General features: G+C 44.8%; 1 protein-coding gene across 1 annotated transcript in view; it reads left to right on the top strand.

The window, feature by feature from the left end:
* The first annotated feature begins 379 nt into the window (after positions 1-379).
* Positions 380-23,572, top strand: part of LOC121872803 — a 58,552-nt gene continuing 35,359 nt past the window's right edge. Inside the window, exon 1 of the mRNA XM_042375859.1 lies at positions 380-827. The gene's annotated coding sequence lies outside the window, so the exon portion shown is untranslated. The remainder of the gene's footprint in view (positions 828-23,572) is intronic.

Genomic DNA, 23,572 nt, shown 5'->3' with positions numbered 1-23,572 from the left:
AATCTTTTTAACTCACCGACTTTGTCGCTGAGTGAGCGAGGGAGCAACTCCCCTAGGTCCCACCCTGGCCCCTGGCCCCTGGGCCACCCATGTCAGTTGTGCCTCAGACGTGGAGGTGAGAGGACGTGCAAGCTCTCCAGCTCTCCCTCGCTCTCTCATGACTCTGGGTATCTTAGTTCTTCTTCATCTTGTGAGTTCGTGTGATGACTGAGAATTTGTCACTTAATGAAAGACTAGTGGGTGAGATTATATCGCTATAATATAACTGTGACTGAGGTTAACTGGCTCGTCTTCAATGTGAGTTAATAATTTTAATTCATTAGCGTAATTGAAGAAGGTGGAAGAGACCAGTGAAGGCGTGTCATGGTGGAAGGGACAGATGATAATGATAATTACCTGTTATTACACATATATAAAAATTTACATGATATATTTTAGATACAAATATATTTCATAATATATTCAGGTGGATTATAAGATTGAACAGGAAAAGAACCAAGTGACTCCTGGCATGAAACACACTTTATCTGTTAGTATATAAAAATATTTTCTCAGGCAAGAAATATCTCGTCTCCGAAGTACGTCATAGATAGAAAGCTATGAGACAGCATCACCGTATGACACTACAGTACATCAACCTCGTGATCAATATATCTTCTTTAAAAACTGTGTTGAGCGTGCTACTCCGAGACGGCTGACCCTGGCACTGTGTTGTGTGTTTATGTACTACGAGAGCCACGAAACATGTCACCTCCACGTGCCAACAGAACTGATAAAATAGTTTACCGATATCGCACTCGAACTTGTACCCAGCGTAGCACACCACAGTAAATATAATTTCCGTCATAATGTATTGATATAACCCAGATAACGTACCATAGGAGTGCCTTGCCCTGACTCTAAATCCTGATCGCATATCGTAATGTTTTCTTTATGTGATCATTCTTCAGCTCGAGGGAAGTTGGGGGAGGTGAACCCTGGCCTTCTACAGGACTTTTTAGCCAGTGTTGACCAGTATGTATGGATGGGTTGTCACCACCTCTGTCACTCCACTTACCTTACCTGCATAGCTTATTGTATAGTATAGTACAGTGCAGTACAGAAGTTAGTATTTAACAACACTGACTGGGTTCATTTACAGTGAGAAAAAGGGGTAGAAATATTCCTGTAAGTGCATGCATTTTGATCCTACCATTGCATACAATATGACTTTTTGTGCATGTTAGAATAAAGAGAAATTTATTATTAAGTCTTCCGAAACAAACACTTCTGAACGAGTTATCAATACTCGCTTTCAGTACAGAGTTCACGTGGTGGGGATCCTCTCCTGGGAAGTGCTCCTGACACTGCCCACACTGACTATTCTCTTCCCCACAATGTCCTTATATTTGCTGATCTTTTACTGTGTTGGGACATGTAAACAACTCGGGATATTATTATTATTATTAGTAGTAGTAGTAGTATTATGTTCAGAATCGATATTGGTTTGACGTGGTATTTTATGTTAGTGAAAATTTCATATTATTACCATGTGCTGTAAAGTTCAGCATAAATCATCATAGTATATCGCAAATGGAACAAAGTGATTTAAAGATACGTACTGTTTAGATATAAAGGATATTCGTCCTATATAAAGGGAGGCTTAATTAAGAAAAATGTCCTCTGGTAGACAATTTATAAGTATGCTCATTGTTAATGTATATTATAAATAACAAGAAAAATAAATACTGTATAGCCTGAGCCATATATATATATATATATATATATATATATATATATATATATATATATATATATATATATATATATATATATATATATATATATATATATATATATATATATATATATATTTATTTTTTTTTTTTGGGGGGGTGTTATTGGAGAAGGTTAATCATAATGGTCCAAAAGTACCATTAAGGACATACCACTTTTCTTAATAACGCTCCACAATGAATGACAGACCAACACAAGTAAGGGAGAGAGCTTGGGCCGTCGGTGACCAGCTGCTTTGTGGTGGTGTAGAGTAACAGAGCCCGCCTACACGCTCACTACTACTGTGCAGACAAGCTCCTCCAAGACCGCTGCGGGGAGTAAAACAAGTAGCTGTGTTGTGAAAATTAACAGGAGGAAACAGTGACACTAACCACCAAGGTTATGAATGTTGTTGTTGTACCAGGCAGACTTTTCATTTCAGCTTCAGTATTACGAGTGTACTGGATGAGCGAATGTTAACGTACATTATTACTTGACGTAAGGAGAGGAAGACTAGCGCTGAGAATTTGGAAAACAAATTATTGTAAATTCTGCATCTTACGCTCTGATCCCACCAGTGGTAAGTCATTAAAGTTTGTAAACCGGAAATGATGTTAATAGTATAAATGATAGTTTATTCATAACTTACTCTTGGCATTACCGGTTGTGATAATGATATTAATAGTACAAGTAAATTTGATAATCCAGAACTTGCTCTTAGCTGCATTACCTTTATTTTCGAGATAATATTACACGCTTCAGTAACAAACAGCAAACAGTTCGGAGTGTATTTTACTGAAGTGATGATCAAGGCATGAGTTGATGGGTGAATGGGTAAATTTACAAGTCCCTCCCACACTCCTCTACGCTGTGACTCCACGTGGCCACCAGCGTACACACCACCGTCACGCAGATGATGATGATGAACCTCCACTACTGAGGTCACTGGTCACTTGGCCGTGTAACATAAGAAAAAAAATCCTCATCCAGTTAAACTCGTGTGCAGAGCCAGAGATTTAAGCACATTCACCTGTATCATTTACACCCCATCTACACAACACTTGCCTACGCTTTCCCACACACACCACTTATATGTACAATTAATCTTCTACTCTGGGAGAATTTAAGAGAAAGTTCCGAAAAAAGGGAGTGATCTTATTTCGTGTTTTCACCAATGTTAGGCTCTGATGTTGGCTCTGTAAATATTGAGGCGTTTTGACCTGAGTGACTCGTGCAGTTTTTTTTGGCAACTTAATATCTTGTTGCTGAGCGTCGTGTACACCACCTTTTAGAGAATTCAAAAACTTCTTTCAGCGATGTTGGTTCAGCACTAACACACTCCTTTGCTCAGTCTGCCTTTTACTCTCGCCTATGAGTCGTAATTTCTTCAGTGATGATTTATCCAATGCATAGGGGAAATTTCTACGTTTCTTTTCATGTGACGAATTGTCATAGTATTGGTTATGGCGTGTATCATGAAAAGGCTTACCCACTTGATGTGAATGACGATACTGTATAGCACACTCTGGTCCTGGGGGCGTGGCTTGTCGGGTATGAAGTTGTGGCTGGCAAGGGGACATGGCGTGCAAGGTATGGGGGCGTGGCAGGCAAGGGAGGCGTGGCGGGAAGGGCAGGGGGGGGGGTGTGGCAGAGAGGACAGGGGGCGTGGTGGACGAGGCAGAAGGGGACGCGGCAGACAAGGCAGGGGTCAGGGGGGCGTCAGGCAGGGCTGGAGAAGTGTGACAATATACATGTAATTTTCTATAGAATGTCTGCCATCTATCTTCTCTGGACACCCAGTTAGTTTTATATACTTATGTATCTTCCACTGGTAAGGGAGGGATGAGGGTAGGCATAGTTTAGTCCTTCTAATATATTTCAACAATGGAGACTGTACGTTGGTTTAGTAAAATCAGAGTTAAAATTCTATTATTTTTTATTTAATTTTTTTATTCATTTAGTAGTATCTAATGGATAGTTATTAGAATCTTACTTGATTAGAAAGTACGGCATTACAGACACCCATCTTCCTTGGAAGTCTCTAAAATGTTTCTTAAAGGGGGTTAAATCTGGCAAACATCCACCTTATGGCGCCCCGCATGCTGGAGCACAAGTACAACGTATATTGTTAAAGCCACAATTTTTTTAACTACACAACGGTTTATATTATCATACTGGCAATACTATATAGGTTTTTTGGGGGATTTCTATAAAATTATAATCCACCACACTTGAGAATACATTAACCCAGACATACAATCCCTGCCGGCAGACTCATTCGCGTTTTTATTGGTTATTTATTGCACTGCATTTACCTGAAGGTGCTCTTAAAGTCACAGATAAATGGTTCTCTTCCGCCACTTTTTTCTTTTCACCATTTGACAGATGTAGACACCAGTGTGCACCAGACACCATGTGACAACTTGATCTTAGTGTATTTGGAATCTGTACTGTATCTCAATTTTACTAGAGTCAAAGGTCCCGAGAACCCCGCATGGAAAACTCAACCAAGACATACGCTATGTGCTTAGTCTCTTATCCTCTCACCACCTTGAAGACCTTAATTTTTTTTGTACAAATGCACTGAAAATTTTCTATATCAACATTTGTGTCGCAGGAACATAGAGTATAAGAAATATCCTCACAGATGTAGGTACCAACATAAATACTTGTATATCATACTTGAGATGTGTGTGTGTGACCGTGCGTGTGCGTGCGTGAGAGCGTGCGAGTGTGTGTTCGTGCGTTCGTGCGTGTATGTGCTTGTGTGTGTGATGCACTGCCACACCCTTTCCCTGCATCAGAAGAAATAATATCCTTCTTTTATTTTAACTAGTATTCGCAAGATTCTTTTGATAAGATATTTTTTTTTATTTTTCAATTTTTTTTTCTGAGATACTATTCATGTGTGCAAATGTCATTCCAAGATCATTAACCTCAAGATGAATAAATAGAACAATGAATTATAGTCTGCGTCGTGGGTGTTGCAGGAGTAGTGGGTGGCAGTGTGGGTGTTGCAGCAGTAGTAGGTAGCAGTGTGGGTGATGGAGGAGTAGTGGGTGGCAGTGTGGGTGTTGCAGGAGTAGTGGGTGGCACTGTGGGTGTTGCAGAAGTAGTGGGTGGCAGTGTGGGTGTTGCAGGAGTAGTGGGTGTCAGGTTGGTGTTGCAAGAGTATTGTAATAATAATAATAATAAACGGTTTATTAATAGAGTTGCAGCCGGTGGCTGAAAATATACAGACTTACATTTGATTTAGACATAATGATATAATATGCATTGAATACATTTACAGGGCTGTACAGTACATAAATCAGGAGTTGTTTATTATTTTAACAATAGATGGGATGGTGCTGTTCTTATATCTATCGGTGCGGGCTCTTATGGGCTGAATTTTGTTGTAGTGGCGGACTGCGCGAGTTGGGTGGGGGGCTGCAGGTGGCAGGAGGTGGCGATGGCGAGGGTGGTGCAGTAGTCCACGGCCAAACCTTTCCAGTGCTTGGTGGTGGAGGTCACTGAGGGATGGCATTTCCAGGGTGGAGAGAGCGTTGGTGTAGCCGGAGTATTCTGCGCCGAGCATGATTCTGCAGGCCCTTTTCTGTACCTTCTCTAGCTGACGTTGTTGGGTGGAGTTGAGAGAAGACGACCAGGCAGGTGACGCATACGTTAGTTTGGGGAGAATAAAGGCGCTGTAGATGGTCCTCAGCTCTGGCGTGGGTGTCCCAAGTGACCTAAGTCTTCGTAGCATGTAGAGACGGTACGAGGCTGCCTTGACTGTGTTATTTACATGGACCTTCCAGTCAAGTTTGTTGTCTATAGTTACACCCAGGAGTTTGGCAGACTGCACTGGGGCTTGCACTGGAGTGGTGGCGGTATTGATGTGCATGACTACGGTTTTGGTGTGGTTGATGGCGACCTTGTTCTCCGTAGTCCATGCCTGTAGCCTGTCCAGGGTGCCTTGGAGCGATGAGTAGTCTGGTGCGGTGTTGTCCACTGAAACCCCCACAGTGCAGTCATCCACGTACTTCCACCTGTGAGGAGTGTCCGATAGAGTGTCGTTGATCAGGATGAAGAAGCACAGTGGTCCCATCTTGGTCCCCTGGGGAACACCGCAGGTGAGGTGTTGGAATGTAGAGACCTCATTGCTTGGCGACGTCCACTCAAGAAATCGGTGAGCCATGAGACCAGGTTGGTGGGCAGCCCTAGTGCAATAGCCTTGTTGATAACAGCGCAGTGATCAACAAGGTCAAAGGCCTTCCTGAAGTCCACAAGGGCAACGGCCAGTGATGTCTTACGTTTCTGCAAGTTTTTGTGCAGAAAATCCAGAAAGCTCACCAAGCAGTGTGATGTAGAGGAGGTCCTCATTTTGCCAAATTGCTGTGAATCAATTGACTGATAGATACTGGCAAATGCCCACTCAAAAACAAAGTCCTCACAAAGTAGACTGGGTATGGGGGTAATGGCAACTGGCCTGAGGTCGTTAGGGGACTGTGGGGTGGTGACCTTGGGGATGGGGGTGACAAATGCGGTTTTCCATTCATTAGGGCATTTGCTTTGTCTGAGGGATGCATTAATAATAGAACAGAGGGGGGTGGCAAGTTCGACTGCAAACTCCTTGTATATTTTGATTGGGAGGTCAATTGGGGTCGTGGAGCGTTTGGATTTAAATTTCAGGAGTTTGTTGGCGATTTCATATGGTTGGACACTGGGAGGGGGGGAAGGTAAGTAAGCTGGGAGGAGAGTGAGGTCAAGACTGGGTAAGGTATGACATATGGTTTGCAAAATGGTTATTAATTATCTCAGCTGCCTCCTCACTAGGTAAATGTGAGATGAAAGGAAGTGTGGGAGACTGACGGTTGAGACCACAGAGATCTTTTACCTTGGAGTACCACTGACCGATGCCGACTTCCTTGAGGCCGTGCACTTTCCTGGGATAATAAGTCTTCTTGGCAGACTTGATTTCCCTGATGACCTGGTTACGTAGACTTTTGTACAGGTGGTTGTTGGTGTAGTATGCCTTGCTGCGCTGCTCAATATGTCTTTTTATGCGGGGCGTAATCCACGGGACATCATCGGGGTGGATCCTCAGTGTTTTAGCTGGAAAGAAGTGGTGGTAGGCTTTGGTGATAGTGTCCAGGTAATTATCCCATTTGTTCTGCACATCGTCTACCGTGATCACTTCAGTCCAGGGATACCGGGTTATCCATTGTCTAAAACGCCGCATAGCAGAGTCGGGGGTGGGTCGGTAAGTTCTGGTGGCAACTGGCGGTGGTGAGAAGGTGGGGGCAGGTGACCACAGTAGGGACAGGTGGGGGCTGCGTCCCATGGGAGGCAGCGGCTGGGGGGGAAGAACATAAGAACATAAGAAAGTGGGATACTGCAGGAGGCCGACTGGCCCATACAGGGCAGATCCCTTTCACACCCATCCCAGCACTTCCATGTGCCTATCCAACTTCGTCTTGAAGCTCCCTAGCGTCCCCGATCCTACTATAGCACTCGGTAGCCTATTCCACATATCCACAACTCTATTACCAAACCAGTGCTTGCCTATATCCTTTCTGAATCGGAATTTATCTAATTTAAAAGCCATTTGTTCTAGTTATTTCGTTATTACTGAGCTTCAGAACATCTTCCATTTTACCCTTGTTAATCCCACTTACCCACTTGCACCTCTATCATATCTCCCCCTAACTCTACGCCTCTCTAATGAATATAAGCCTAAGCTTTTCAGTCTTTCTTCATATGGAAGGTTTCTAATATTATGGATCATTTTGTCATTCTTCTTTGTACTCTCTCCAAAGAATCTATGTCCATTCTATAATAAGGACACCAGAACTGAACCGCATAATCCATGTGTGGCCTCACTAATGCTAGAGTAAAGTTTCAAGATAACGTCAGCAGTTCTGTTACTCACAGACCTAGATATGAACCCAAAATCCTGTTTGCCTTGTTGCGAACGCTAATACATTTTTCTAGGTTTCAAGTCGTTGCTAACAAATACACCTAGATCTTTTTCACAAACTGAGTTTTCTATTTCCGTGTTACCTAGTTTATACTTAACGTTTGTATTCGTCTTCCCTATCTGTAGTACCTTGCATTTATCAGTATTAAAATTCATTTGCCAGTCTACTGACCACTCATGTAAGGTATCTAGATCTCTTTGAAGGTGTTCAAAGTCACTGTCTGAATTTATCACTCTCCCCTCGGTGGTTACCGAGATCAGTCATAATGAGGTCAAGGGTGGCATTGCCATGTGTGGGAAAGTCAACTATTTGTGTAAGGTGGAGGTGTTGGGTGATGTCACTGATGTCTAACTCATTGAAGTCACCGCATATCACTAGTTTAACACATGGAAATCTGGATCTCAGGGAGTCAGCAGTGTCTATAATATGAGTAATCAGTACATTGGCGGTTGGTGCCCGGGGGGATGATAGTATACACAGACAATGAGGGAGACAAGCTGGCGAGGGTGGGAGGTGGGAGTGACCTGAACCCACAAGGCTTCTACATCTTCAGGTATATTAACACCTAGGGGTGATGGTTTGGGGTCACTGCGACAGTACAGAACTACAACCCCACCTCTCCTGTCCTTTCTAAGGTGGTGAAATAACTCATAGTTTTCTATGGCACAGATCTCAGGAACAATTTGCCACGCCTTGGTAATCGCCACAATACCTGCACCAACTGACTTCACTGTAACACTGACCTCCTCCACCTTGTTGCATAAAGATGTGACATTGGACAGCAGTAGGGATGGTAGGCTGTACCATAGTCGCAGCACTTCATAGCGAGTACACCGTCTTTCAAGTACTGGTTTGACTTTCCTATGCTTGCTCGGTGTGATGATAGGGATTCGTCTGGGAATGCGGCGACCCCGTCTGCAGCCGCGGTTGTGGAAGATACTCAGCGCCTTTAGTAGAGTGATGGTGTGGGGTGGAGGATAGCCAGCACCAGACTTCAGCCGAAACAGGTCAGTGCGACGATATCGTGCCACTGGAACACACATATTCACAAGTCTGGCACTTACAGTCACTGACACCTTGAAAATACGCACTGTCTACCCGTACAAGTACTGAACTACCTTAAGTAACTACAGGTCGACGTGATGACCTTGGCTGCTGCTCAGCGCCAGGAGACACGTCCTCACTCAGTGAGGTCACTAAAGTGTGTGTGTGGGAGTGTGGGTGTTGCAGGATTAGTGGATGGCAGGGTTGGAGTTGCATGAGTAGTGGGTGGCAGGGTTGGTGTTGCATGAGTAGTGGGTGGCAGTGTGGGTGTTTCAGGAGTAGTGGGTAGCAGGGTTGGTGTTGCAGGAGTAGTGGGTGGCAGTGTGGGTGTTGCAGGGGTGTGGGTACCTATGTGGGTGTTTCAGGAGTAGTGGGTGGCATTGTTGGTGTTGCAGCAGTAGTAGGTGGCAGTGTGGGTGATGCAGGAGTAGTGGGTGGCAATGTGGGTGTTGCAGGAGTAGTGGGTAGCAGTGTGGGTGTTGCAGGAGTAGTGGGTGGCTGTTTGGGTGCTGCAGGTAGAATGTGGGCAGTGTGGGTGGTGCAGGAGTAGTGGTGGCTGTGTGGGTGATGCAGAAAGAAGTCGGTGGCAGTGAGGGCAGAGGAGTAGTGGTGGCAGTGTGGGTGTGTTGCAGGGGTGTGGGGTACCTGTGTGGGTGTTTAGGAGTAGTGGGTATAGCAATGGTGTTGCTGGAATAGTGGGTGGTAGTGTGGGTGTTGCAGGGGTGGTGGGTGCCTGTGTGGGTGTTGCAGGAGTAGTGGGAGGCAGGGTTGGGGTTTTGCAGGAGTAGTGGGTGGCTGTGTGAGTGTTGCAGGAGTAGTGGGTGGCTGTGTGAGTGTTGCAGGAGTAGTGGGTGGCAGTGTTGGTGTTTTGAGTGTAGTGGGTGGCAGGGCTGGTGTTGCAGGAGCACTGGGTGGCAGGGCTGGTGTTGCAGGAGCACTGGGTGGCAGTGCGAGTGTTGCAGGATTAGTGGGTGGCAGGGTTGGTGTTGCAGGAGCATCGGGTGGCAGGGTTCGTGTTGCAGGAGTAGTAAGATGCTGGATGGATGTGTTGCACTAATGGTGGTGGTATTGTGTCTGTGGTACGTGTTTGTGTGTTTGCATGCGTGCACACACAGGGTGGTGTAATACGTTTTGTGTGGCAACATTATGGTAGAGTTAAGGTGCAAGCACTGCTTGCTTCCTCTCGCTTTCAGCTACCGCCGTTGACTAGCGCTAGTGACGAACGGGGAAACAACTTGCATAAGTCTTCCCTTGCGAGTACACAGCCTCTTCACCAACAAGACTCCTGCTGTGGATCCTCGTGGCAACACACGGAAACTGGGTGCCTCGTGGGCCTAGGCTAGACCAGGGGATCTCGGAGTAGCAGTGGGCCCCGGAGGGATGGCGCATAGGCCCACTGGCATGTGGACACTCCCTGGCACCTACCAACAACTGCCCTGCTGCCTTGCAGATTAATCTTGGTTGGTATGATGCTACGGGATTAAACCTCAAATAAAAAATATGCAGTGGAGCCCCGCATCAGGCAGACATGCTTACAGAGCTTCAACAAGACCCCACTGGTGGTATAGGTGGAAGGTGTGACCACCATGGGAATCCAATGACTACACCGGCTGACGAAGGCAATGCATGATGGACAGGCTAGAAAGGCGAAACCCTACAAACTGGGCTATCGGCAGTCCATTACATCTCTCCCTCTCCCCAGCCGTTGCAACACTTGCACCACTGGATCAGGAAAATGGAGGTGCCAAGATGTGTGGCTGTAGCTTGCGCTCCTGCCTCACCACTTAAATCAGGTCACTCTCAGCCATCATCAAAACCCCTACACCTCAAAAAGTCCTATGGTGACGGACGATTGGGGAAGGGGACTCGCAGAGATGACAGCCGAGAAACTCTAGTCACAACTCTGCACGTGGGTGGTACAGATAAGATGGTTGTTTATGTACTGGGATCTAGGCAGCAGTGCAATCTGGCCCTGTGTGTGAGGCTGAGCATCCCTTTCGAGGAGCCACTCTTCTCACTCCACACAGGTAGGGGGCGAGAAAAGGTGCCCTAAACATAGCCTGCCTAAAAAAAACAACCTGACTGAGCAACCGGACCCAGTAAGGTCATCCTTATGCGGTCAAAAACTCAATCCAATCAAAGATAAAAAACAACAACAACTATACACCCTCTTATGGTCACTGCATGGAATGTCAGGACCCTTCTGGATACTGGTACAAATGAGTGTCCTGAAAGAATAACTGCCCTTGTGGCAAAAAAGCTGGCTAGGTATAACATCAACATAGCAGCCATTAGTAAGTCCCGGCTCCCAGACGGATGTCGACTCATAGAACTGGGGTCTGGCTATACCTTTTTGTGGAAGGGTAAGCCTGCTGCGGAGATAAACCGCATTTATGGAGTTGGCGTTGCCTTCCACCAACGCAACCTACACAGGCTAACTGAAATGCCTTTTGGGATAAACTAGCGCCTCATGATGCTCAGTCCCAATGAATCATTGAATCACTAACGTCATGCCTTCTTCATCAGTGCATCCGCCCGAACACTGGATGCAGAGGATGACACCAATGACAGAGTGTTAACCTCTATCCCTAGAGAAGATAAGGTTGTGTTTCGAGATGTCTTCAATGGCAGAGTTGGCAGAGATTTTGACATTTGCCAGGGAATCATAGGGAGAAATGGACTAGGCAAGTGTAATCCTGATGGACTATTCCTCCTCAGCAAGTGTGCTGCACACAATCTCACTATCACCAATACCTTGTTTAGGCAGGCCGAAAATTCAAATGTTCGTGGTAACACTCATGATCCAAACATTGGCATCATTGTCAGAGAAATAGATCACCGAGATGTCCTCCTCACCCAAGCGACCCTGATCATCGGCTCGTCAGAGCCAAGCTCTCACTTCACTTCGCCACAAAATGGCAAAGGCAACAAAAATCTAAAAGAGGTTTTAGCACTACGTGTCTGCAGGATTCAGCGGTAGCACATCTTTTCAGAGAACAGCTCGAACATAGGCTGATAAACGATCCGATAACAAGCAACCCAAATCCCAGTGCCAATTGGGGTATACTCGACACTGTCATGGAAAAAACCTGCAGAGAGACCCTCGGCCAGATCGAAAGAATACACCAGTACTGGTTGAGTGAAAAAGTTCCGGAAATCAATGTACTCGTCATTGATAAACGTGCTGCTTTCACTGTCTGGCTGAATAACCCTCAGTCTTGGACCAAAGCTGATACCTTCCACGAGAAAAAAGTGGCAGTCCAGCGTGATCTTCGCAAACTAAAGAACGACTGGTTTAAAAATAAAGCCTGTGAAATGAAAAAACTTGCACATCAACACAAGATACTAGAATTTTTAAATTCCACTAAATTATTTTATGGGCCAATCACTCATGGCGCAGCCTCCTTCTGCTCATCCGACGTTAACTCACTAATTAAAGAAAAAGAAGGCATCCTTCGGCACTGGAAAGAGCACTACCATTCGCTGCTCAACCGAAACACCAATGTGAATGTCCAACAGGTCCCTCAGCATCCAGAGCTGACCCATCTCAGTTATCCTCCATCCCTGGATGAGGTAGCTACTGTCATCAAAAAGAAGAAAAATAACAAAGCCTCAGGGCCTGATGGAATCCCAGCCGAGGTGTATAAAGCAGGAGGACGCCTGCTTTCCAGCCGTCTCCACTCTTTCCTGGAGAATATTGTTATGGGAAAAGGAGGAAATTCCCCATCATCAATGTTTATAAGAACAAGGGAGACTGGTAAGATTGTGGCAACTACCTCAGGTATCGCTGCTGTCCATAGCTGGCAAGATTATCGCCCGAGTTCTCCTAAACAGACTTCTTCCTTAGGCGGAAAACTTCCACCTAGAATCTCAATGCAGCCTTAGACCATCACGAGGCACCACTCACATGATCTATGCTGCCTGCAAGATACAGGAAAAGTGCAGAGAACAGTGTCTTGACCTGTACATAGCCTTCATCGACCTAACCAAGGCCTTCGACTCGTCAACAGGGAAGCCGGTTTGGCGTTGCTCACCAAAATTTATCGCCATTGTGAATTAACTCCACGATGACATGAACGACAGTGTCCTGCACAATGGCACCCAGTCTGAGTTTTTCTCCTTGCAAACCGGGGTAAAACAAGGATGTGTACTGGCACTAACTCTTTTTTCCATTTTTTCTGCTGCCTTCCTTACCCTCGTCGCTCAAACTGAACACGACCTACAGGATATCCTCAATACCTACACAGAAGCGTATGCCCACTTCGCCCATAAGGTGGATGTACAGTCTCGTTCAAGATTCTTCGAACACTGCTGGAGACAGCTGGCAACTCAAGGCCGCTTGTTTACTATAGTACGTAGTATAATATAATACGAAACAACAAAGCCCAACCAGTAAATTAAGCAACGGGGAATTAAGTAACCAATTAAGATCACTTTTACATTTATTCATAATTTTTACTACGTACTATAGTAAATAAACGGCCCTGAGTTTCCAGCTGTCTCCAGCAGTGTTTTAAGAATCTTGAACGAGACTGTACATAAGAATCAGATTTTCTTTCAGCCTGCTCCTGTTTCAGACACACCTCCACCATCCATCCACCTTAATGATATTACTCTCTTTAATGTTACCCACTTCAAGTACCTGGACTACCCACCTGTCCACCACCACGGATATCTCATCAAGATATTCAACATCGGATCCGATGTGCATCTCAAGCCTTTGGCAGACTCCGTACCCGTCGTGTCTTCAGCTATAGGGAGCTGAAATTATCTACAAAGCTGCACATATATCAATCAGTGGTCCTCCCCACCCTACTATAGGGCAGCGAGACATGGGTCACGTACGAGTGGCATCTCAAGGCACTTGAAAACTTTCATCAACGTAGTCTACAATCCATACTCTGAGTTCGCTGGAAGAAAATGCCAGTATTCTCGCTGACACCAACTGTAGGAACAACGGGGCTATCATTAGCCATGAAAAACTACGTTGGACTGGCCATGTTACAGTAGACTAGCAATGCAGCTAATTTACAGTAACCTAATGAATGGCAAACGTAACGCTGGAGGGCAACAGAAAAGGTATAAAGATAGTTTCATGACAAACCTGAAAAAGTGCCAAATCGACCCCCTCACTTGGGAGATCACTCCATACCGTAACGGTTGGAGGAGCACCACATGAGAAGATGTTAATACTTTCGAGTTAACCCAACTGCATACTAAGGCAGACAAGTTCTAGCGCCGGAAAGAGGCTGCCGCAGTCTCTTCCGCACAATATGTCGCTCTCCACACGTGCAAGATCTGTGGACGGCTATGCCAGACACGTATCGGCCTCTTGAGTCACCTCAGAGCTCACCAACGAAAGTGATATCTTTATTAACTTATATCATTGTATCATAGCTGGATGATCGCCATACTCGTTTCCGAGTGACAGCAAAGTAGTGGTATAATGTGTGTGTGTGTGTGTGTGTGTGTGTGTGTGTGTGTGTGTGTGTGTGTGTGTGTGTGTGTGTATCCCCACCTCCTGACTCGTAACATGAGTTGTGTTCATAGCTACAAGTGGTAGACGTCGAGGTGGTGATACATTAATCGGTGGATATCTGAGAATCTGTGAACGAAGGCAATCTAACTGTTGTGAAATGAAGTTCCAGGCAGCTATAAGGCCGTCACAACACACTACATTGGTCTGGCTGGTGTCCAAACATGTAGGAAGTTGGGTGGGAGTGTTTCACTGGATTATTGACAGGACAGCCTTGCGGGGTGGGTGGCACACTTGGTAACTCTTAGTTGGTGTGTGATGAAGTCATGATGGAAAGGGTTCTTATATGCCCTAACACCATCACTAGTACTACAGACACCCTATCACCACTACTAGTACTGCAAACACACCCTACCAACATCGCCACTACTCGTACTACAGACACACACACACACACACACTATCACCATTTATGTACAGTACAGTCGCTCAGAAAGGTATCTGAACTTTAATGTTCATGACAATATGACACATCGGACGTATGTTTTGGAGAAATGGTAGAGGGCCAGGGATAAAGGTGGTAGCCCTGCATGCCACAATACACCTTTTCACATATCCGTTGAGACGTTGTAACATAACTATTTGACAAATTTCATAACCAAATGACAGAACGCATATCGAATGACAATCTAAAATAACTGTTCGTTCATGCTAACGGAAGTGATTGACATAAGTTATGAAGTTGACAGACTTGAACAATAAACCGACAGTCTACATATAGTTTGAGAATGTAACAATTGGAGAATGACATACCACCAACAGTTATTTTAGATTGTCATTCAATATGTGTTCTGTCTGTCATTCGGTTATGAAATTTGTCAAATAATTATGTAACAATGTCTCAACGGATATGTGAAAAGGTGTAGTTGCCATGTAATATACAAGACGATTGTCATAAACGTGTTTCATATGAATATAATTAATATGGTTATATTAATAGGGAATGACAGTCTAAAAGACATTATCCATGTTAGACACATACAGAAAACAATATGTGTTTGGTAATGCTTAAATGTTCCTCTGTGCAACAACAGCTAAAAGCTTATGTTGACGGTATCCATATGTAGCATTTGGTATGCATACATGTATTAGATATCTATCAGGGTATGTTATATAAATAGGTAAGGTAAACACTAATGGCATCTCACGTTTATTGAATTAATATTTGATGTAACCACCTCCCGCGTCCAGAACACATTGTTTGGGTTCACAGCAGGGTGGCAACTTTACTCTGTCGACTGTCGTCGTTACTGTTTTTCACATAAGGCATAAAACATGCTATGTATGGTGATTATACTGTTTTCATACATGTATGACTATAATTCAATGTTTACAGTTTACATGTCGATGGATACTTGTAGTAATAAAGATAAACTACCCTGTTTATAAGCAGTTGCGGCACCTGCGCCTACTCACGCTTCCCAACCCTACCGAGGCAACAGTGCCCAGACAACAGGGGTTGTATTGTTCGTTTTGACATCCATCAGACCCCACTTTTCACATACTTTTTTTGAGCGACTGTACATAACAAAACAAAGAATATATATGGAATACTCTGTGACATTCAATGCCATAATATCCTGACCACTGGGGACTGTTATACAAACCCTTTGTGACCTCCAATCCCTTTGTGCTACCGCCCATTGGATGAGTATGGGATGCACAATAAACTAGCCACTGTAAGCGGCAAAATAAAAAATAGAATAATAATAATCTATCATCACCACTAGTGCAGCACACACACACACACACGCACTATCACCACCACTACTACCACCACTACTACTCGGAATCGAGTATAATACAATGATATGAGTTATTATGAATGTCCCCTTCATTGGTGTGTTCTGAGGTGACTGAAGGCCATATACAAGTCACGATGCTGTTCTTTCCATTTTTCCTGTATCATGTCAGTGGTGCCACGTGATGGTCTAAAGCCACATTGGTGATTCTGGGAGGACGTTTTCCGCCTCAGGAAGAAGTCTGTTCAGGAGGAATTAGGTGATAATTTTGCCACAAACACACACACACACACACGCACACGCACACACACGCGTGCACTACTTTGCTTCTTTGCCAACACTCGGAATCGAGTATGACGATCATCCAACTATGATACAATGATATGAGTTATTAGGGATGTCAACTACATTGGTGAGTTTTGAGGTTTTGAGGTGACTAAAGAGGCCGATACGGGACCGGCAGAATTGTTCACAGATGTTGCACATGTGGAGCACTACATCGAGTGCGGGAGGGCGGTGGCAGCCTCTTTACGGCATTGGCGATTGTCTACCTCAGTTTGCAATCGGGCTAACTCGAAAGTATTGACACTTTCTCATGTGGTGCTGCTCCAAGCATTATGATGTGGAGTAATTGACTCCCAGATAAGGAGGTCGATTTGGCACTTTTTCAGGTTTGGCTTATGACTCTCCTTCTACCTTTTCAGTTGCCCGCCGGCGTTACGTTTCCTATTCGTTAGGTGACTGTAAAGTAGCTGCTTTGGCAGTCTACTGTCGTCCATGTGGGTAACATGGTGTCAGCAAGGATGCTGGCATTTGTTCTCTTGTCTTCCCAGCGAACTCGGAGGATGGAACGTAGACTATGTTGGTGAAAGTTTTCAAATACCTTCAGATGCCTACTGTATGTAACCCATGTCTCGCTGCCATATAGCAGGGTGGGGAGGACCACTGCTCGATATACGTGTAACTTTGTAGATAATTTCAGCTCCATGCAGCTGAAAACACAGTTTCGGAGTCTGCCAAAGGCTCGAGATGCACATCTGATCCGATGTTGAATCTCTTCATCGATGTCCGCGGTGGTGGACAGGTCGGAGCCGAGATACGGAAAGTGGGTAACATTAGAGAGGGTAGTACCGTTAAGATGGATGGATGGTGGAGGTGTGTTTGAAGCAGGGTCAGGTTGAAAGAGAATCTGAGTCTTACTTACATTCACCTCAAGGCCGAATTGTGCATACACATCTGTGTAGGTGTTCAGGATCTCCTGTAGGTCGTGTTCAGTATAAGCAACAAAAGTGAGCTCGTCTCCATACTAAAGTTCAGTTACCCCGACATATGCACCCTCTGTGAACAACCCTGCCGGTCCCGTATCCGCCACTCTAGTCACCTCAGAACTCACCAAGGAAGGTGCCATCCTTAATAACTCATATTATTTTATCAAAGCTGGATGATCGTCATACTCGGTTCCGAGGGACAGCAATGTAGTAGCAGTAGTAGTATGTGTGTGTGTGTGTGTGTGTGTGTTTCAAGAAAACCCATCCATCGCAGTGGTAAATCTGTATGCAAAAATACTTGATATCATTATTCGGGTCAGCGACGTTAATATGAAGTACAGATTTTTACAGATTGCCCACGAGGGGGCTAGTTTATTGGGCACCCCCTTGCATCCTGTGCAAGGTGAAGCGCAGAAGCGTTTCAGTGCCCAATTGGGAAGCATGCGGAGTTCATGCTTGCCCTTATGACTCATGCAATACTATAGGATTCTCAACACGTTGACAGATGTACCAACCTTTATAGGTCAACGGTGTCAAACGAGAGGCAGCTATGAGTAGTATAATATACTACTGTCTCTCGTTAGGTCAGTTTGTGTAAGCATATGTAGGATAGTTCGGCAAAATTAAAAGGGGATTCAGTTGGCATAATGCTCCTTAACAGAACTGTATGATGCACTGTTCATTCAATAGCAATAGTTTTTTTTAATATGCTGAGGATACAACCGTATTAACTAGTGCCAGGTACAAGTGATGACAGAACCAAGGCTAAATAATACAGCAATTCTTAAATATGGTTTTAGGTTCATACCCTTAATATGACTTTGTTTTCGCGATATTCACAACAAATGTATCTTTTATACATAGAATATAAACCAGTGAAGGCTAAAACGGCGTTGAATTTACTTACGAAAATACAAAATATCCTAAAAAAAAAAAGATCCTCAATGGTGCTTTGAAAAATACTGTATGAGCTAGTAAAAAATTGGAGTAGAAAAATTCATATAATGAGTGAAATAGAAAACAGAAATAGTATCGGTGAAATCTCAAATTGAAAATAGAAGATGTAATTGTAAAAGTTCAAGGAATTGAAATAACAACGAATAAGTCATATGGCGAGGAGAGGAGACTAACAGAGGGCCAAGAGCATCCTCGACTACACCCGGGAGATAAGGGAGATAGAGAAAAATATTGAAAAAATGGAAATTTGGTGCGCGTTCGTGTAGAAGCATCTAGAGAGAGATAGACCTTGACCAGCCAGGTAGTGAGGGGGGGTGAGGTGATGCTGATACAAACACACACAGGAAGTGAGGGATGGTGATGATACATACACACAGAGGTGGTGATGATGATACATAAACACAGGGGGTGAGGGGTGATGATGTTACATACACACGAGGGGGTGATGATGATACATAAACACAGGGGGTGAGGGGTGATGATGATACATACACACAGGGGGTGAGGGGTGATGATACATAAACACAGGGGGTGAGGGGTGATGATACATACACACGAGGGGGTTTGAAGCTTGGAGACAATACAAACACCAACACACACGAGCGGGTGAGGGAGGGGTATATAACACACACACACACACACACAAGGAAGAGGTGATAGTCGGGAATAAGTTGTGGCGTCATAAAGTGCCTCGTGTAGACCACCACAATACACGCCCCCGCTTATCTCCCCCTTAACTCACACCCACCTTGTTTACGTCTTGTTTAAGTGGTGGCCGCCGCTTATTTAGTGAGATGGTGGATGGCGGCAGTGGTGGTGGATGGACGGCGGCAGTGGTGGTGGATGGATGGCGGCAGTGGTGGTGGATGGACGGCGGCTGTGGTGGTGGATGGATGGCGGCAGTGGTGGTGGATGGATGGCGGCTGTGGTGGTGGATGGTGGCAGTGGTGGTGGATGGAAGGCGGATATGGTGGTGGATGGAAGGTGGTTGTGGTGGTGGATGAACGCAGGCTATGGTGGTGGATGGAAGGCTAGTGGATGGACTGTGGTGGTGGATGGATGGCGGCTGTGGTGGTGAATGGACGGTGGCTGTGGTGGTGGATGGCGACAGTGGTGGTGGATGGACGGCTGTGGTGGTGGATGGCGAAAGTGGTGGTGGATGGACGACGGCTGTGGTGGTGGATGACGGTGGCTGTGGTGGTGGATGGAAGGTGACTGTGGCGGTGGATGGATGGTGACTGTGGTGGTGGATGGATGGAAGGTGGCTGTGGTGATGGATGAAAGGCGGTTGTGGTGGTGGATAGGTGTGGTGGACGGCGGTTGTGGTGGTGATGGAAGTCGGCTGGTGGTGGATGGAAGGCGGCTGTTGTGGTCGATGGAAGGGTGCTGTGGTGGTGGATGGATGGCGGCTGTGGTGGTGGAAGGAAGGTGGCTGTTGTGGTGGGGGGAATAATGCTGGAGAGGAGAATAATGTTGGTGAGAGGAGTAATGTTGGTGAGAGGAGTAATGTTGGTGAGGGGAGTAGTGTTGGAGAGCGGAGTAATGTTGGTGAAGGGAGTAATGTTGGTGAGGGGAGTAGTGTTGGAGAGGGGAGTAATGTTGGTGAGAGGAGTAATGTTGGTGAGGGGAGTAGTGTTGGAGAGGGGAGTAATGTTGGTGAGAGGAGTAATGTTAGTGAGGGGAGTAGTGTTGGAGAGGGGAGTAATGTTGGTGAGAGGAGTAATGTTGGTGAGGGTAATGGTGTGAGGGGAGAAAGTTGGAGGGAGTAATGTGGGTGAAGGGAGTAATGTTGGTGAGGGGAGTAGTGTTGGAGAGGGGAGTAATGTTGGTGAGAGGAGTAATGTTAGTGAGGGTAGTAGTATCGGAGAGGGGAGTAATGGTGGTGAGGGAGAGTAGTGTTGGAGAGGGGAGTAGTGTTAGTGAGGGGGAGTATTGTTGCTGAGGGGAGTAGTGTTAGTGATGGGGAGTAGTGTTGGAGAGGGGGAGTATTGTTGCTGAGGGGAGTAGTGTTGACGAAGGAACAACAGTTGACGGTGATAAAGGTAAAAATATTTAAGCTAGTGAGGGGAATAATGTTGACACTCGGACAAAATAAACATGATATACATTACAGCATCACGTTCGTGGGATAGCCTAATCATGCACCATTATCCGGCATGACTAACGTGTTATATATACACGCCTTTTTTATCCTCCGCCACGGGTCCTTCCAGCTGAGAGAGGATGTCATAACTGTCTGCCGTGTGTGTGTGTGTGTGTGTGTGTGTGTATGTGTGTGTGTGTTTCTTAGTAAATCAGTTTTCCTCTGCAGTTTACACCTACCAAATAAAAAATAATATTGTTTGCTGTACACTAACTGGGTCCAATATTGTGTCGGCCACCAGTGCTCAGCCTGGAGATGTAGCACGGGACAGAGGTTCTTGGGGCCTAGGGCTGGAGGTTCATATTGGGCCTACCTTTGAGGTTTGTGTTTGATGACCTATAAACAAGTCCGGCATTTATTATTTAAATTTATCTTTACACTGTCCTGAAGCTGCAGTGAGTCTTATAGTAAATTTAGTGTAATAATTATTACTTAAAGAGTGAGGGATTATATAGTACATTATATCAACACTACACTCCAACACAAAACATAACAAACAACAAAAAGTTGTTGTCAGTAAAGGTAAGCTCGTGTCAGTACTTATAAAGGAACCAAGACAAAATAGAGAACATTACATGATATCTTGATTAAACATTAGCCGATAGCGAGTTTATTGATGAGTCAACTTCATGTTGATAAAGAGACATAATTGTCGATTAGGGAAATAAAGCTTTTTACTCACGCTTAACGGTAGGATAAAAAAAAAATTATTAAAGTTTTATTTATTGGATAATTAAAACCACAATGACTTCTTCACCCATGAAAAATGTTGAGCCTCAAAAGTGTGCCCCCCCCCGTCCCTCTGCTAGCCACGCTGAACAACTGCGTGGTAAGACCCTCCCAAGGCTCCTTCCCAGCAACAGTTCTGAGTCAAGATTCTCGAAAGTTCGTCCGGTCAATATCTCTCGTGAGTGAAGATGTAAAATTTTCCATAGCTTTTTCTTGTCAAATAAAGGACAAATATAACGTCCATAAATAGTATCAAAATTATATTGAGACTTTACCGAGGTGCGATATGGTACACCAGTGGCCACCCTGGATTCAGTACAAGGGTGAAACCATTGCTAGACGAGGCTGTATTTATTACTGTGTGATGTGTTGAGCATTGTTAAGACACTACTTTTACTGCGTCATGACCATCCTTAGCTCAGACATTCTACTCGCCTTCTTTCACTACGATGCCTCAAGTCGTAATCGGAAACGCTGGTAACGTGTATTCACCATTTAAAAGACAAAACTGAAGTAGAATGATATTTGTTTTTAGAAAGATTCAGTCGTGGTGTTGAGTTTAATTATCAAGTTAGTCTCAGTTTAGTTTTGATACTAATGGAGAAAGTTATTTGTAGGCTTTAGTTTAAGTCAATTCGTTGGCTGTAGTTTTTCATTGTCATTTATGAGGAATATTTGTGGTACTGAGCTTTGAGAATCTGGACCTGGTCTGCCCTTACTCGCAATAATCGATGTTGTTGTCTTTGTCATTATTCATTTCGCTCTCTCTCTCTCTCTCTCTCTCTCTCTCTCATCAAGGATATAGGGAAGAAGAGATGATTAACCTCAGATGTTAATAATGTTGATAACCCGTAGCAGTAATCAGCAACTGTGGTTTAGATTGGTCGTCCTCCCGTGATTGACCCCACCTGGACCACGCACTATTGTAAATCACATCCGTATATCGATTTTTTTTTACTGGTTAGGTAGGACAGGAGGGAAGGTTAATTCATCATATTGATTGATTTTTCTTCGTGAAATAATTGGGAAATATATAGATATACGATGTGTTTATTATATTTTAATTTATTTTATTTATTTTATTTTTGAGGGTAGAGGGTACAGTCATCATACTGGAGTTGCTTTGTGAAATAAATTGAAACGAAAAATTAATTACATGGATAAATTATAACTAATAGCTGTTTATATTTCCCAGCTAAACGATATTTACCATTACTGATTAATATAATGGTGCTCTTGTAAATAGCTCACTTTCACTGATACTCGCTCTAACACTCAATCACACTGACAAACTTACTCACTCTGACACACACACACACATTCACTCACTCAATCATTCACTCACTCACTCTAACACTCACCCACTAACTCACTCTAACAATGACTCACTCTGGCACTCACTCACTCACTCTAACACTCACCCACTAACTCACTCTAACATTGACTCACTCTTACACACTCACTCTATCACCCTGGAACTGACAGCTCTCTTGGTCCACATACTACATTATCTGCCGAACAGGTGTGATACAACACAGTAAAGAGATGATGCATGATTACACTACAAATTGACTCCAGAATTAACCACGTCACATCATCCCCGCCTGACAACTGATCTCTCAGCCTTGTGAAGAGTTTTACCTGTTTGACTCACCTGAGAACAACAACTGGTGGAATGAAGATGTTGATGATAATGATGATAAGAGGCTCAGGAAACTCGGTGCCAAACTGTGATATTGAGACCTGTGGTTTAGGTATAAAAATGGTGATTAGGTCAAGAATTGCCCCCCCTCCTCAACATCTTATTTTACCGGAAGATTAACCGCCCTAATGCTATCCTAACCTAACCTAACGTAACCTAACCTAACCTAACATAGCCTAAGTTAATCTAATGCTAACCTAACCTAACTACGAGGTAACGTTAAGGTTTTTAATCCTCAGGTGAAATATGCTGGAGTGCCTAATGTTCAGGTGATCCAAATTAGGGAGGGAACCTGGTAAGGTAGTGGGGTGGTGGTCACAGTACTGGGGTGGGGGCATGTGCGGTAGGGAAGTGTTCTTGAGTGTGGTGGTGGTCACAGTACGGGGGGGCATGTGTGGTAGGGAAGTGTTCTTGAGTGTGGTAGTGGTTCACAGCCTGGGGGCATGGGTGGTAGGAAGCGCTGAGTGGTGGTCAACACTGTGGTGGGGAAGTGTTCGTGAGTGTGTGTGGTCACAGCACTGGGGTGGCTGTGGTAGGGAAGTTCAGTGTGGTGGCGTTCACAGCACTGGTAGGGGGGGTGTAGGGAAGTGTTCTGGAGTGTGTTGGTGGTCACAGCACAGGGGAGGGGGCATGTGGTAGGGAAGTGTCTATGTGGTGGTGGTCACAGTACTGGGGAGGGCATGTGTGGTAGGGAAGTATTCTTAAGTGTGGTGGTGCCACAGTACTGGGGGGGCAT

This window comes from Homarus americanus, unplaced genomic scaffold (assembly GCF_018991925.1).
Source record: "Homarus americanus isolate GMGI-L3 unplaced genomic scaffold, GMGI_Hamer_2.0 scaffold39155, whole genome shotgun sequence".
In the NCBI taxonomy this organism is placed as follows: Eukaryota; Metazoa; Arthropoda; class Malacostraca; order Decapoda; family Nephropidae; genus Homarus; species Homarus americanus.
The sequence above is the reverse complement of the archived record's forward strand: the minus strand, read 5'-3'. Positions and strand labels throughout refer to the sequence as shown.